A 17,029-nucleotide genomic window follows, 5' to 3' on the forward strand; every position below is an offset into this window, starting at 1 on the left:
GGGAGGGCAGGCAGGAGAGGGCATTTAGCAGGTTTCCTGACATATGAACAGAAGTGTGTACAGCTTGGGACAATGAATCAAACATCCCAATGAAGTTCCAGCCATTTCAGTGATCCCCTTAACTTACCTCATGGACAGTTTTAACTGAGTGGAGTTCAGCCAAGTCAAGCACCACAGGTGTGCTTGTAGGGTCAAACTCCACTAGTGCAACAGGCTGAAGTCAGGATAACTTGGAATTGCTGCTGGTAACAGTGTGCTAGTAAAGATGGAGCATCCATTCTAATATCCCTAAATACTGTAGTCATCCTCATTACTTACAGTAAGCATACCAACTGACAAAATACTACTAACATGCAACTGATTTAAAAAAGATCATGCCCCACTGCACCAATAATTTTTATCTTGGGTACTAAGAGAATTTATTCTTATTTGTAGAGAACAGAGAGATCTGTCCCATAAGAGACTGGTTTCTTGCTTTCTGTGCCCTTTGATAAGGGTATAAGAAAAAGCTGCAGAGAGTTGAACAGTATGACCCAATGCTTCAATCACTCTTTTCAAGCTCTATGTGAGGGAAACAAATTTCCCAGTCCCCCCTACCCTTAGTCCCTATTAATTTGATTCCATTTTTAACAGAGTATTTCAATCCAACATCTAAGTATTACATATCATTTACTGCCTATAGATAACTATGTTTCAGTTTTCCTGATACAAAACATTTATGAGATTGATTCATAGCATCGCATCATGAAAAGGTAGTGTGTGAGGATGACTGAGTGGCATTTTCATTTCTTACAAAAGAAAATTCTAGGGTGCCACTGAAAGAAAGTCTAATAGAAGAAAACTATTGCCAATCAGAAAAAAAATGTACTTCTAATAGTGTATTCTTTCACAAAACACAGATATAAACTTACAAGAATTGAGGTTTCAGTTTTATGCAAGTACAAACCAAACTGATTTTAAAACACATTTTTAAATATATGAACTATCAACAATATATAATTGACATAGTTATAAGCATTCCAAATACTAAAAATCAAATTTCTGAGGAACCTACATACTGCATTCTTTAGAACTTCACAAAGGCACTGGAATGAGAAACTGGTTTATTTTGGTAATGAAAAATACACTAGGAAAGCTATTGATAAAATGCTCTTATAAAAACATTGTCTTTCATTAAAAAGACCCACGCTGTTCTAACAGGATAAATCCCATGAAAATTCAGGGCCTCATCCAGTGTTCACTAAAAATTATTTTAAGCTGTCAACCTTAAGGACATAATCAAATCCTCCCATCCTAAACTCTTCACAACAAGGCTATAACTAAAGAAACTTAAGAGACTAAATCTAAATACAGACCTTCACAAAGTAGCAATAGCAGCCTGCTGACCTCATTGTGCTGTCCAAGAGTGATTGGATATTGGCCATACAGCCTGAGACCTCACAGTCTGCAGCACCACACCACAGCTACCACGCTCCTATGGCTGCTGAGTATCCTCAGCGGTTTATGCAAAATCAGAAAATATAAGATCAAGATCAGCCATATAAAAAACTCCACATGCAACCTCATCAGGTGATGTAGTAACCAAAACAACTTCCCAAGGCTCCCTGATGCTAGAGCCAGCTGCTGCATTTATCAGGAAGCTCTGAGCCCTCCAAGCCTGGGGTTAATGCTGGCAGCAAGGAGCTAAGACCACAGCCTCCACAGACCCTGGGAGGGCTCCTGGGGGTGACAGTCTAACTCAGTGTTTTCAAGCTCTGTTTGCACCAACAGCAAAAATGCACCTTTACTATTTACTGTGATGGTTCTGAAGAATTAGGATTATGGAAATGAAAGCTGGATTCCATCTCTAAATAACCAGGAAATGCCAGCTAAGTTTCAGCTCCAATAACATTTTATTGGCAATGATGCAAGAACAAGATAGAACAGATTGATTTACATCTCAAGCTCAGCCTGCAGCATTGACAAAACAACAACAACAAGAAATTCTGAAGTGTTTTACTTGTAAATTAAACAAGTGTATCCTAGAAGAACTTGCCTGCAATAAACATCAAATACTATAATTTAGCACACTCAGTTTAAAGTTATTTTATCTTTACTCTTAAAAAATAATACTAGTTTCCCTTATAGAATATGTGGAACTCAAAAGCAGACAACTGGTCTACAGTGAATTGTAATTTATTTCTGGATATGTAAGAAAATAAAGCAAGGAGAAAGAGTTAATTATCCTTTCACACACAAAAAGAATCTTCATTATATTATTTGATACTAAATCTTAGAAAGAGGTAATTTACAGTAGATGGTTAAAGTTTATGACGGCACATGCCCCACAGTGTTTTTTTTCTGAGCTGTCTGGGTTTAGGCCTCACCTCTGGAATTCAGAGGAGTATTAAAACAAATCCCAAAAGTATAATTTTAAGAATGTAAGAGATAGAAGAGATAATAACAAAGCACATTAAATTTTCAGTTTGCATGAAGTTCCAATACATTTCTATCTTGGTATGGAACTTAATCTGTTCAAAGCTTGGATTTTATTAAACTGATATATGTACAGATATATCCCATGTTGTTTCAAACACCCTTTCCGGGTGACCATCACTGAAGTGTGACATTATATCACACTCTTTGGCATGCAGCTACTGTAAGAAAAATAGTTTATAAAAAAAAAAAAAAAAAAAAAAAAAAAAAAAAGACCACAGGCCTGTGCAAGAGCCTAAGAATATCTAAACAAACTATTCCATCAATTTGGCTGTGAAGGCAGCAACCTCAGTTAGAAGGGCAACGAACAACATCTCAACAGCAGTAATATTTTAAAGCAATTGTCTGTGTAGCCTGATGGAGAAATGGGAATTATATTTCATCCAAATGCTGTAACTTCTGGGGACTTGATCTGATTTACGTGAAGCAAGCTACTTTTCCCCTCTCCCTTTTGAGCAATAAGAATGAGAAGTCTTCCATTTGTCCCTGTAGAGAACTGCAATATTTCTGATATCTCAGTAAGTTTTCTAAGTCACAGCTCTATTGCTTTGCTATTGCAATCTTGGCTGCTCAGGATGGCTCCAAGCTATGGAGAAATTTCTCACCTCTTTTGCATCCTATGGCTAAAGCATTAACTCTCCTACCAGAATCATCTAGTACTATAGCTGCTCTTTTTAAATTAACTGGGATTCTGTAGTACAGGTAGCTGAATATATTTTTAAAAAGCTATAACACAAATTGTTTCTGCACATAACAGCATTACAGGAAAACTACTTTCATCACTTTGGGACACTTTCTTCTGTATCATTTTGACACTTATTATGTTAATATTTTCCGCTGAAGACCTAATCCATCAAGAATCTCCAGAGTGACACCAAAAGGAATAAATAATTAACTATCACCTAGAAACATTAAGGTATGAGGCAAAAATTAGATGTTCAAGGAAAACGGTCTCAAAATAAAATCAACAAATCCATTCATATTGATTGAGGAAGCAGAAATGAGGTTTTTCTCTGGTCTCCCATAAAATAGAACTTGCCCCATTCCATGTCACTGGAAGAAGGTGGAAAATAACCCCAGAGAAGTAAATATTAGTATTTCTGTACTTTATTTTACAAAATGTTTCACCATTTCAACACTTATTGGGACACTAAAGACACCACAGCTGTAATACAAGGCTCTGAGTGAAATTGTATCACAGTCATTGGGATTTGTGGGATTATGAGACTGTTAGTCCTCATCAAAATCCTCAAGAAACAAACAAATAAATCACAACTTGTGATTTATTTTGCATTTTTCTCCCAGTTCTTTAAAGCAATGGATATTTAAGATTATTTCCTAGCAGCCTAATCTAGAATGGGAATCAAGTTCAACAAAACACTGAAAGAAATGTCCATTTTTAAAAGACTGCACCACAACATTTCAGAAATTTGCATAGAAGAAAAACTGCAGAATCACCAACAGGTTAGGCTTAACAGAACAACATCTGCCATGATTAGGGTGACAGTTTGAAACTACTGTCAATTTTATATGAAGACCACTTAATTTTGACACCAGCTGTTTTGAACTCCACTGAAATAGGGGGTACATGGTTATTGTTAAATTGAATACAGACTGGTTTATAGTAGCAAAAGAACCAGCAAAAAATTATGTTCATTTAATTCACATGGGATTGTTTGTTTTCTGCTTCCTTGATATCAATGAAAGAAATCCAATTTGTTCTACATGACAAGATATATAATTTAGATGCTTATAAATGCATGGTTCTGGTAGCAGCTCTCCAAGAAATGCTGTCTTTAAAATATTTAGGTTTTAAGTCAAGGAAGCTGTTAGTGTAACTAAACATGTTCTGCACCAAAGTACAATTGAAAAAAAAAAACTGAGTGGGCAGATTTGTAGACTTTGTCATAACTTGCAAAGAGATCTTTGGCAACGATGTGATTTTTATAATATGCACATCAATACAATACTTTTTAAATAGGACTCCAATAATAGACCATAACTGGCTTAAATCCAGGGTTCACAAGTGATGATAAACACCTAAAAGGATTATGAGGCTGGCAGGTACTTCAGATACTATACATTTTTTCAACATACAGCAACTATCATCTGTAATTGCACTGATTTAGTGCCATTAGAACTGTGGGAAATGCAAGAAGAAAGAAATATTGATTTGAAAATCAATGGTGAAACAGAGATCCAGATAAACTAGAGTTGAACAAAACTAATTGTATGAGATTTAACAAAAGCACAAGCAGAATTGTCCACCCGGGGTGGGGTAATCCCCAGATTGGGGCATGAGAGGCTGAAGGGCAGACCTGTGGGAAGAGAACTGGAGAACTGTCTTGATCAGAATACTTTCCAATACCATTATGGATTACTAGATCAGAACCATTTGACATTTGGAGACAATTTTCCTTTTTCCTAGAGATGGTTCAAGGACAAGTAGTAAAAATGCATTTTTTGGAATGTGGTGATAGAGAATATAAAAGGAGAAAACCATCTGATTTACAATGTTTCTAGTTGCCTAGATTTCAGCTAAAGCATATGACAATGTAGGTATCACTGAATGGTGCAGCAATTCAGGGTATGCGGAAGACATCTGTGTTGTTGAAGTTATCTATGCCTGATTAACACCCTAAAGCTCAAAAATATCAACTCACTGTAAGAAAAACTCTTTTCCCTCACTGCTTTTGTCATCAAGAAATTTCTCATTTTCATTAATTACACCAGCAATCTGTTTCCACTGGGATCTTAATCTTTCTCATAACTATTTCACCCTTTTTAGGAACACCATCAAAATATTCAGGAAACTGTGCCAACATTCTAATGAGTGAGTGATTACTCAAAGAGCCTCAGAAGATGATGCTTCCTCATTCTGAGAAAGTTAAAGATTGCAGATACACTTTTCCATAAGTTTAGCCTACACAGCAACAGAAGTTTAATTTCTCATGTTTCTTAAGGCATAGAGAGGTGAAGTTTGTAGAATACAAGCAGGCAAAAAAAAAAACTGGTTGATGCTAACCTGAATCCTTCCATTTGTCTTCATACACACCCTCTATCTTTGAAGAAATCAACATTAGCTTCAGTACTTTTATACTTGCTCTTCTACCACTGAGTCAAGTTACAGCAACCTGATTTCAAGCTAGATCCAAAAATATGTAATGGACTGTACTTTCAGAAGAAAAATACATGAAGTGGAAGACATAGAGGAATTTTTATTTCATATTAACTAGTCTCCTCATTTTAAAGGCCAATTTTGATATTCCATCCAACATCAAATATATGCAATACTATATTATGCAATACAAAAATACAACTGGAAATGTCCCTAGATAAATTTTCAGCACTTGTCTGTCCACTTTTTTGATAATGCCTTTAAAATATAAACCATTCTACAACTAGCATTACTCTCTCTAGGGTAAGCCTTTTTTTCTCTTCAAGACAATCTCTCATAACTCAGAGTTTTAATTTATCTCTGTCATCTTTATAAGTCAAATTGAGTTTGTAAAATGTGCATTCCAATCAGTGTCTTAGATTACTCATATTATTAGAGTTAGTGCCAGAAACAAGTTTCTTGGCATTCAAGTTATGACTTGTTTAGGAAATTGGTATTGGAATTTTCTGCATCATTTGCTTTTTCTCCAATGAATTACCTTCCCATCTCTGATTCTCCTGAAGAAATTTCATCCTTACAAGAGAATAAAACTCACTATAAAACCAACAAATTTAACATCAGGTAGCAAGTCTAAACTTCCTCTTAGAATTATGTACCTATTGATCTGTTAAAATAATAAATTGAAAGCTGCAGTCTTTCACAGAAAATAGTAGTATGTTTGAGATCAAACACTATTGTATCCTTTAAGGGTGATCAGAGAGTTTCTTATACCTAAAGGTTAACTTGGCAGTTTTCCAAGATAGGATGGACAAGAATAAGTAGGGTTCAGGTCCTATGAAACCCACAGGGAAAAAAAAATTGTATGAAAAACAATTTTTTTTTCTTTACATAGACAGTAGCCCTGTAATACTAGAGAGATGTCAGAAGTGTTCATTCTTTTTAGGAACATACTTTAAACTATCAAGTGACAGGTTTTGATTTATTTTGACCATATTAGCTAACAAAGTTTATTTTTAAGTAGCCTTAACTCTGCAACATACCTGTGAACTTTTGTACTCTTCTTCAATTTTTCCTGACTGCAGGTGCTACCAATACACAAGTTGGGAAGAAAAGGTCTGCTTTAGATTTTTCACTGTCAAAGACTAAACAAATCTATTGTGATTTCTCAAGAGATGAACCTGCTGATACAGGTCATTAAATACTGTCTCCTCTTCAGTGGCACTATAATAAGGGATCTTAGGAAGTCACAATCACTGAGATTAAAAAGACGACGGAAAGGAATAGCTTGTGCTGAGGAGGGAGCACTACAGATATTAACAAAAGGAATATCTGATTTTTTGTTAACCATGTTCCCAAATATACCCACTGAATAGACAGGTGCTACCCCAGTGATGCCATTTCTTTAGTAATAGAGGAAATTATGACCAAAAGCTCCAAAGTAGAATTATTCTTTGCTGTCGGATGTCAGCTGTAATATTAGCACAACAAAATTTTAGTTTTACATTAAAAAAATAAAACATAACAGAAAACCACCAACCTAGAAAAAAAACCCACAATATTTTGCTTCAATAATTTCAGTCATCAGTTTCTCTCTGGTCTTTTCCTATGCAATCTTTAGAACAGTGATTACATAGGAATATATTAAAAATTATTACAATTCTCATAAGTCACAACTGGAAACAAGGAAGTTACTGCACAGACAAAACCACAGAAACAATTCTGAACAGAAGAACATGGAATCTGAAATTGGCATCTATGATTTAGGTCCATTATTGGACCACAATCTATAAAGATGGCACATAGCAACAGACATTAAGTCTTTTTGAAATTCTCTGGGAAGCCTTATCAGTACAGCCACGACTCCCCCAGTCTCCTTGGATTCTTTGTAACACCCTTGAACTTCCACTATCCTGACTAAAACAGTTTGTCTGAAGAGATTACATATTAATCTCAATTTGAAGACAGAACGACCTAAAAATATCAGTTTGGTTTACCTTCCCTTCTTTGTCCTTTTTTCTCCCTCTACCTATTCTTCTCCCTTTTATCCTTTGTTTCCCTTTTGTTTAGCAAGTGTCAGGTTTATCCAGACAAGGCTGTCTTTCACAGCATTGCTCTGAGGCAGTCAAGAGCACTCACCTATACAGTTCAATGTTAATTCAAGTTTATCAGGTCACAAAATGTCTGATAAGATTGTGAGCTGAGCTCACAGTAGCAGTACCACAGTAAAAGGCAGAAGAATTAAAAAAGATGGATTTTGTTTCTATTATTATTGTTTTCTTCTCCTCTTGCCTGCATTTGTCTTGTAAAAGTAGGAAGCTTAACTCTAGCAATAGCTCCAGTCCTTCTCAAATACAGGTTTCTATCTACTCTCCCCTTACCCAACCATCCCTACAAGGAACAGTTATTTGAAAATATGTCAAGCTGGGTGCTGTTACAAAGTGCTATCCCTTCTTTCCCTGTATCCTTAGAACTAACTTGAAATACCTGCAGTCATCTATTAGCCTTGGGATTAAACTGGCCAAATGCCATGCTTAGCTGGTTAGTGTCTAAGCAGTCTACCTGAAACTCTCAATCTGTAGTTGTTTTGTATTCAGTGTTTGTCTCTTCAAAACAATGCTGTTTTCTAACACAGCACTGTGTAAATTAACTTTCAGCATCCACACATTTAAACCAGATAATCCAGTTTGTTTTCCTACACTCACTATATTCCACAGCCTTAAACTGGAAAGGGATACTCTGTTTTCTCTTAATTGCTAGAGTCATATTACATAAATGCTTTAGCTGGCTCATTAGACACTATACACATTCACTTCCAAAAAGAGCACATGGAAATTGGTGTGTAAAATGTCTTGAAAATGAATGAACTGATTTTTAGATGCGGAACTAATAATAAAACAGTATTACCCACACTGCAGTTGTTAAGACTGCTGTAATTAAGAATTTAACAGTCAGTTACTATCTAAATTTCAGGTTGCCTAGTTAGTTACATTAAGGAGGAAAACATAACAAGGTAAGCAGTAACATATGCTTTCATTGAATAACTATTTTTTAAGTTGTCTTCAGTATACTACAATTCATGTGGAAAAGTAGCCTTCCTAAAGCTATCAACCTTTTGTAATATCTTAAGCCATTTAGAAATGCAAAGAACAATTATCACATGTCCAACATTTATGCAGACTATATTTCTGAAAAGGCATCCTACAGGATTTCTTAGTTTTCTTGAATGACTGGTACAGAAGAATGGTACTTCAATGCCTGACCTCCCACTTGGCAACAAGATTTTTTTAAAGAAAATAATTAAACCAAATGTATAAGTAATTTATGACAACTTGTACAAAAAACACCCCTTCCCTATAAAAGGCAGAATTAGATGTGCCTTTCTGAAAGTTATTCATGGCATGAAACTGCAGCCTCTCCTGACCCCTCTGAATGACATCCTAGCCTTTAAGCACAGTAACTTGATTCCTCCCATTTGGTTTCATCTCAGCTCCATGCAAGTGCGTTCATTGATCTCTAACCAGATTTGTGTTATGGATGTTGAAGAGGACAGGTCCCAGGTGAGACACTGGCAGTGCTCTGCTTGGTACTTTACCCAGACAGAACAGGATGAATTGGCCACAGTGCTGTAAACCTGGCTGCACTCACTGATTTGTCCATCCACCCAGTCTGCAGCACACTATCTTGGGTATTGTGAGAAGCAGTGTTGAATACATTACTGAACTCAAGGTAAATGAGATCTACTACTCTCCCCCTGCACACAAAGTTATTTTACCATAGCAGGTAATAAGGTTGGTGAGACATTATTTACTTGTGAAAAGCCCATGCTGACTCTTCCCAAACATCTCTTTGAAATGCCCAGAAGCGTGGTTCCAAAAGGTCTCAACCTATAGTTTTCCTGGGGACAGAAATTACACTGAGTTACCTTCAGCCTGTGACACAAGCACTTAGACCACACCTTGACTAGGAGATGATTAAATATTATATAGCTGAACATGGGCTGCTCAGCTCCAAAATCAGATTCAGATTTTATGAAGGCTGAAGTGCAACACTGACTTTATGGTGATTTTTCAACTCTAAGTGGATATTCAAGAGATACTATTTGAGAACTACTGAAAGCCTGTACTGCATTAAGTGACAGGACATCTTTATTATATGCTACAGTTTAGCTGGCTTAACTTGTTGTCATTGAATGATAAAAATATGATTGTTCCTGCTCTATGGTTGAAGCTTCTTCAGTCCAAAAATACTATTGTTAAAGCATTCTATGACAGAACTACAAGTACTCCATAGCAGAATCACTATTACCGAAGTTAAACTAACATTCAGAGTTAGTTTGTACATGACTGGAGTTTGAACTCCAAGATGCTTTCAATAATTTGGAAATTCATAAATATGGAATATGGTCAACCTGGAATTGATTTCCAATTAAAAATAAAATAATAGTAATAACAATAACAGCAATAACAATAATTATGTGAATTTCATATTCCAAATAAGACAGGGGGAGAAATGATAAACAGGAAAAACAATAAAACCAGGAAACATGATGCCATTGAAAATGGTATCAAGATTTCCATCTGACCAAAAAGTATTTTAAACATATGTATTTAGTTTGTATTTGTGCGGAAACAACTTCAGAACCACAGCATCTTCTTTAAAGAGAAGTTACCATAAAACTTGGAACCATTCCTAGGGATGCCAGATCCTCAGTGCAACACGTGAAATGTGCACACAGAAAAATGTTTATATTCTCTTCTCTGCATTTGGCAGGGTGGGGAGGAATCCTCAAAAACTATAGCTTGGCAAAGCTAAGAAAACATCATCTGCATGTTTGATGTTGCCAAAAAGAAACATCAATGTGTTGGCGCATAAAATGCCAACATCAACCTGACTTCCAAGTGCTACAAGACAAACAAACTGGACAGAAGAGGTCATATCTTTTGCTCCATAGATTGAAATACGCAATATCTATGCCATTAGAAAATTAAGAGGATACTGATATTTTAAAAATGGCTTTGCTGCATAGGCATCCTTTTATAAGCTTTGTAATACAGTTACAAACTATTGATTGTTTTCCCCCAAGATTTCTATTGGTTATATACATAATCAACACCTACGCTACTGTTATTCAACACCATTTACCAATACTTGACATAGATAAGACTATGCTTGAAGAGATCTAGAAGACATACTCTAAAAATTCTTTAAAACATCCCTACTACAAATGTCTCTCCATCCATACAGACAGACAAAATTCAGTTCTCTTGTACTGGAGCAGTCAGATATGTCCTAAAGACTTGCTTGTTTTACTCCATATATAAACAGTGTATACTTTACTAGCTATTTTGGCATAAGACATCCACAACTACTGTAAATTCCCAGAATGAATGCATTTTTGACTGACTGTGGGGATGGCTCTACCTTCAGTCACACTACGCCTTGAAAAAAAAAGATCTACTATGGTACTGCCTGTCTGTGGACTCTAAAGGGAAACATTACACTGGACAAATTAAATTTACTATGCACATTTTTCTGTTCAGCACCATGGACTGAAAAATATCTCATGTCCGAACACCTCCTAACAGTTGTCAGATTATTCACAATAAGTAGTGGAGCAAGTCTTTTGCTTTTATTCTACATAAGCTTCAACACAAATAGCAGGCCATCACATTTCAGCAAAAATATCTCAGTAAAACCTAGATTGAAACACATAGTCAAAAAGAACATCAAACTTAAGATTAGCAAAAGTTTGTTCTTCTCAAGTTATCAGTTTTCATTAAGTACAGTGATGAAAAATACATAGACAAAACATCAAATGAAGACAACAAAATCAAGGACCACAAGCTACAGGGCTAAGAAGGTAAGGTGGTCAGCTGTTGTACAACAGAAGTTGTAGTTCACCATAGAGAAAGGTTTTAGACTGTAAACTTAAAATACTAAATTTCTGTCTAGTTCCTTCATTTCAGTAGACATCAAATGCTGGTATTTATTTATGCTTATCATTACAGGTGGTTATGGCTATTGAGAAAAAAAAACCAAACAAGTGTTCATACTGTGACATAATTACCCGAACTTCAGCTAAGTATTTAAGGAAGAAAGCTAAAGCTTACTGCTTTTCACACAGGAATTTGCCAGCTCTGCCTTTGTTTGGTGAAGGAAAACACGAACGAGGTCACAGTATGGTCGACCCAGTTATTCACAAACAATTGCCATGTCCCACAAAGCCAACACATACGGTGACTGTAAGCACATGAATTATCGAAGAGTACTCCAAGGGTACCTTCTCATTAAATGCAAAGTAATTATTTCAACATTGTTACATGTTATTTGCCTCACAAAAGCATCAAATTAAGACTGCATGAAAGTATAAAGAGAATTTTTTTAACTAAGTGTAAAGGCCAAATATTCCAGCACTTGTAACAGGCTTCTCGTTCAACAACCCAGTGTGGAAACTCCAGTCACTTATCACCCTATGTAGCTAAAACTAATCTTTGCTGTTGCCTAAATCAACATACTAAATTGGCTGCAAATTACATTAAAAATTTTATAACCATTTTACATAGTTCTCTCTTCTCCTCCAATTAAAGATGAAAGCATTTAAAATCCACCACACAGCTCTTTTCCTTAAAGCATGTTCATTCATAACCTAAGGCTGGCAAGACGAAGTAAAGCTTGTAGGAAGTACAAGTCCTGATACATTTCTCTTTGAAGCAATTTGAAAGTTCAGACATAGCACTTCATTCATTTGAATAAGAACTTTAGGAAACTGAAGCAAAAGTAAGCAAAGAGAACCCCGTGAAAGTTTAAAAAATAAACTTCCTTATAACCTACAAAACATTACTATGATACTTCTGGTTTTTTTTTCCAGAACCACTACCTTCCCCTCTTTTCAAAAACCCAAATAAACACAAGGATTAAAAAAACCCAAACAAACAAACCACAAAAACATAACCAAAACAAAAAACAACCGAAACCGACACATAAAACTACTGAGGAAAAATACATTCCCTTCACTTTAGATTCCATTTATACAAAACATTTGGCTACTGACTGCTACTTTCTCAACTTCTAAGAATAAATAACTTTCTCTGGACCTTAAAACGACCATGGAACAATTATTTTCAATTAAAGCTCCCTGACACACAACAGTAGTTTTTATTATATTCTTGGTGCTGCTAAGGTAATGTAGTAGGCTTTAGTTTCTCCTGTATTTTAATGAGGAAACACTCTGGTAAAAGTATAAAATACAGGTTCAGAGGAAACACCGAGGACAAACATCCATCCTGAGCTTCACCTCCACACAAAGCTCACACAGTCGAGAGCCACAGGCCACATGGCGGCTTCCCTGCTTCTTTCCACCCCCCAGCTGGGGGGAGCACTCCCCAGAATACTCGCAGCCTGCCCAAACAGGAGCCTCCACCACCAAAAGTACAAAGTACAAACCACCCTAGCTCTGGGTGGGTGCAAGGCGCTCCAGTGCTCGGAAGGGGCGCCATGTCTCCCACCAGCACACGGAGCCACCCTCAGCTGCTGCTGTGGGGAAGGTGGCACCGGACCCGCACCACTCCTGCGACACAGCCACAGCTTTCCCCCTACACCCCTCCTGCCCCCCACATTACAAAAAAAAGTCTAGAAAATACACGCGAGGACTCACCAGACTCAAGGTGTTTCACTGAAACCCAGGGTCAAGCAATGCCGCGGGGAACTGCGACTGCACCCGCCTGAGCCTCAGAAGGCTCGAGTGGTACCTCAGGGGGTTCGTGCGGTGCCTCAGGGGGCTCGTGCGGTGCCTCAGGGGGCTCGAGCGGTACCTCAGGGGGTTCGTGCGGTGCCTCAGGGGGCTCGAGCGGTGCCTCAGGGGGTTCGTGCGGTGCCTCAGGGGGCTCGAGCGGTGCCTCAGGGGGCTCGAGCGGTACCTCAGGGGGTTCGTGCGGTGCCTCAGGGGGCTCGTGCGGTGCCTCAGGGGGCTCGTGCGGTGCCTCAGGGGGCTCGAGCGGTACCTCAGGGGGTTCGTGCGGTGCCTCAGGGGGCTCGTGGGGTACCTCAGGGGGCTCGAGCGGTACCTCAGGGGGCTCGAGCGGTACCTCAGGGGGCTCGTGCGGTGCCTCAGGGGGCTCGAGCGGTGCCTCAGGGGGCTCGAGCGGTGCCTCAGGGGGCTCGTGCGACGCAGCGTTAGGGCTCTGGAGGAGGAGGAGCCCTCACCTCTTTATAAGCCCCAGGTGATTCTGACTTAGTAGCACCTGGTGCTGCTGAGCCCAAAGCTTCTCCAGAACAGTTTTTGTGGCACGTTTATTTTGATCGAAAACACGTTTGAATCTCAGCACCCACTCAATAGCAGTGAGCCCCAGGAGACCGGTGAAATGAAATATTAAGCACGTCTTAATTTACAGTCAATTTAATTACAATAAATGCTGTGTTTGCTCCATTTGCTACACTAATACTTCACAGCAAAGTGACAGTTCTTCATGTAACAGAGATAAACCTTGTTGTCATTTCCGCGTGGCCAGGGGGTTAGATATTTATTTTCCCAATTAATAGGAGCTAAGAATGCAGCATTTTGTACACTATCTGTATGTTTGATAGTGTGAAATGGGAGCCTGGAAGTGCCCTGTAAGAGCTGCAGCTGCTCTGGGCTGGGCACAGGGGAGGTGATGTAGTATCAGCCCCAATTTCTTCAGCTCCAACAGCAATGTGCTGATGCTGAAAAGCAGATCCCCACACCCAGCCTCCTGCTCTGGGTATGCTGGAATATGTTCCCTGCTTCCACAAGGGACATGAACTGGGATTTTTTTTGGTTTGGTTTGGTTTTGGTGGGGGACTGCACAGAACAAATGCTAATGATGTTATTCTGGCTTCTTCAAAAAGAAGTGACTTGAACTTCACTTCTTCAAAAAGAAGCCTGAATATTCTTATTTTTAACTTCTTACTCAGTGAAATTTTTCAGGTGTGAGGGTAAACACAAGTTGATCACAGCTGGAATGCATTTCACATAGTCACAGCAACAATTTGCTTAATAAAACTGAAACAGGTGAGCAGCTGAGCACTTTTAAGGGGGGTTGGGATGGATGGTTAAGACTGGTTTTCTATATAAATTACAATAAAAGTGTAGGTTTTGGTTGGTTGGTTGTTGTTTTGGTTGTGTTTTTTTTCATTTATTCTTCTTCCGTGCTTGCCCTTCTGCACACAGACCAAGTGCTATTTTGTTACTGGTGCTTTTGGCACAGAACTCATTCTGCAGTGCTTCCACCAGACATTCCACCCAGTGTTCACTGGATTTAATTTGTCAATACATTTATAATCACCTCTGCAAGCAGACTGAAGGAATCCTCAAATATGTATGTAGGCTTTCCTGTAGGCAATAAAGGTGTGTCTGTAGAAAAACATCTTTAGTGGTTAAAACAATACCTAAAGCTTTGCTCAGGAAGGCAAACACCCTCCTTATCATAGCAGCCTGAATGCAGTTGAAAAAATCAGGAAAGATGATACTCTATTTTTTCTTATCCCCCCAAAAATACTCACTCTTGCTGTACAAATCTGCTGGTGTTATACAGAGGGCAATTTAACACATCTACCTCTCAACTCAGTTTTAACTGTAATTATTTTTAAAGAAAGGTACCTTACCTTTGCAACCATTCTGCACACCAGCTAAATTAATTTAGCTCCACTACCATGCAAAGAAGAGACTATTAAAATTCACATTGCCTTTCATATGACAAGTAAAGCAGTATGGAAAGGCAGCTGTTTTCAACAAATTGATTATAGAGCAGACAGTTCTGGTACATATGAAGGAACATACCTCAGCCTCTGATGGAGCTTAATTTGCTTTCGCCTACTGCTAACCTGATTTCACAGTAAATGATTTCTCTCTCACTCAGAAATGTCCTATTGAGGAAAAAAGAAGTCTTTTGGATGTACACTAAGACATTTTAAAACACTTACACCTTTTATTTATAGATATTCCTTCCTCACAGTTCCTTACAGAAAGATTAGATAGCTCTGCCCTTTTCACTTCTGCAACAGCCTTAGCTCAGACTTGGAATAAACTGATAAGACTGAATAGCTGTTATGATTTAGGCATCTTTAAAATATTATTTCTCACCTCAGTGATCGGAGATGTACTCTGATCTGTGTACTAGGAAAAATTAAAAGCTTTCCTCCTATAAATGTTTGGTGACAGCTCTTTAAAACAGAAAACAAAACAAAAAACAAAACAAACAAACAAAAAACCTCAAAAGCCCTAAACCTCCAACCACCAGGGTTAAAGGTGAGAGGACTGGTTATTAAAAGGAACACAAAAAACTGCAAACACACCAGTAACAAAATCCCTGGTACTCTCTTTCAACTTTTAACTACCAAAGAAATGGAAAAAACCAAACAAAACATGCTTCAAATTTGTTTCCAAAAGAAACAGCAGAGCTTCTACAAGGTCACTCCACACGGTCCAGCTCAACTTTTGAAGCATTTGCCAAATTTGGATTCACTCTTATGACTTGATACAGGAAATTTTCAGTTTGATGTCTTTTGAATACAGTGTTGGTAGAAGCATTGCTATAATGACAAGAGCTGAAATTTTCAAAGGAATTTGCAAAGTTAAAACCAATTTTAAAAGCTGATATTCCTTGGGATCACTAACAGGAATCTGTAATGCATCTAGACACCTCTGTCTCACTACTCATTCAAATTAAAATGAAGTAAATTTCATTTAAACCTGTAGAACTTGGTGAGTTTCAGCCTAAGATATGACTAAAGTGACTTATTTTATTGATTTTATTTAGAGTTTATTGATTTTTCTGTGTTCAGTTTAAAAATTTTGCCAAGAAACATAACCTAAGATGGCAGCAACACTGCAAACCTTCAGGAAAAAGAAGTCCTTCTCTTCATATCAAAGAACAAATGTAACATGGTGGTTTTCACATCTCTACTTAGAGTGATATCACCATTTTCTTTTCCTTTATAATTCTCATTCCACTATTTATTTTCTGCTTTATTTTTCTGTTACATCTGTAATTTATAAACTTCCATTCCAGCACAATTTCTTCACATTTCTCCCTTCTCTTCTGGCAAGTCTAGTATTAGAAATAGTAAGAAAATGGGAAGCAGGCAGCAGCAGGCAGATGACAACAGCAGGCAAGATGATTTATCATAAAGATTATAGGCTTATAGGTGAAGTTAAAACATATAAGAAAATGTATGACATAACCTCTATGCTAATGCTTTAGTGAGCTCCAAATGTTACATCTGTAAAATTATGACAGGTGATAATTGACAGTATTAGGATAGTGATAGAGCTAACTGGAAGTAGGATGACAGTATCCTTAAAGGCTATAAAATAAAAAAAATGGGATTCACACAGAAAATAACCTGACTATTTGAGACCTCACAATCAAGATGACAGAAAACACTGTAGCAAGCTTCACTTAGAGCATCCTACCTCTA

The 17,029-nt window shown here is 37.6% G+C and overlaps 1 protein-coding gene across 10 annotated transcripts in view; it reads right to left on the reverse strand.

Annotated features, from left to right (window-relative positions):
- The window catches only part of CLSTN2 (calsyntenin 2), a 299,047-nt gene that overhangs the window by 127,923 nt on the left and 154,095 nt on the right, over positions 1-17,029 (reverse strand). Inside the window, exon 1 of one of the 10 annotated variants that reach the window (XM_071751847.1) lies at positions 13,248-13,304. The exons of the other annotated variants lie outside the window; for them this stretch is intronic. The gene's annotated coding sequence lies outside the window, so the exon portion shown is untranslated. Of the gene's footprint in view, positions 1-13,247; positions 13,305-17,029 lie in introns of those variants that run through there. 10 annotated transcript variants of the gene reach the window in all.

This window comes from Heliangelus exortis, chromosome 9 (genome assembly GCF_036169615.1).
Source record: "Heliangelus exortis chromosome 9, bHelExo1.hap1, whole genome shotgun sequence".
Classification (NCBI taxonomy): domain Eukaryota; kingdom Metazoa; phylum Chordata; class Aves; order Apodiformes; family Trochilidae; genus Heliangelus; species Heliangelus exortis.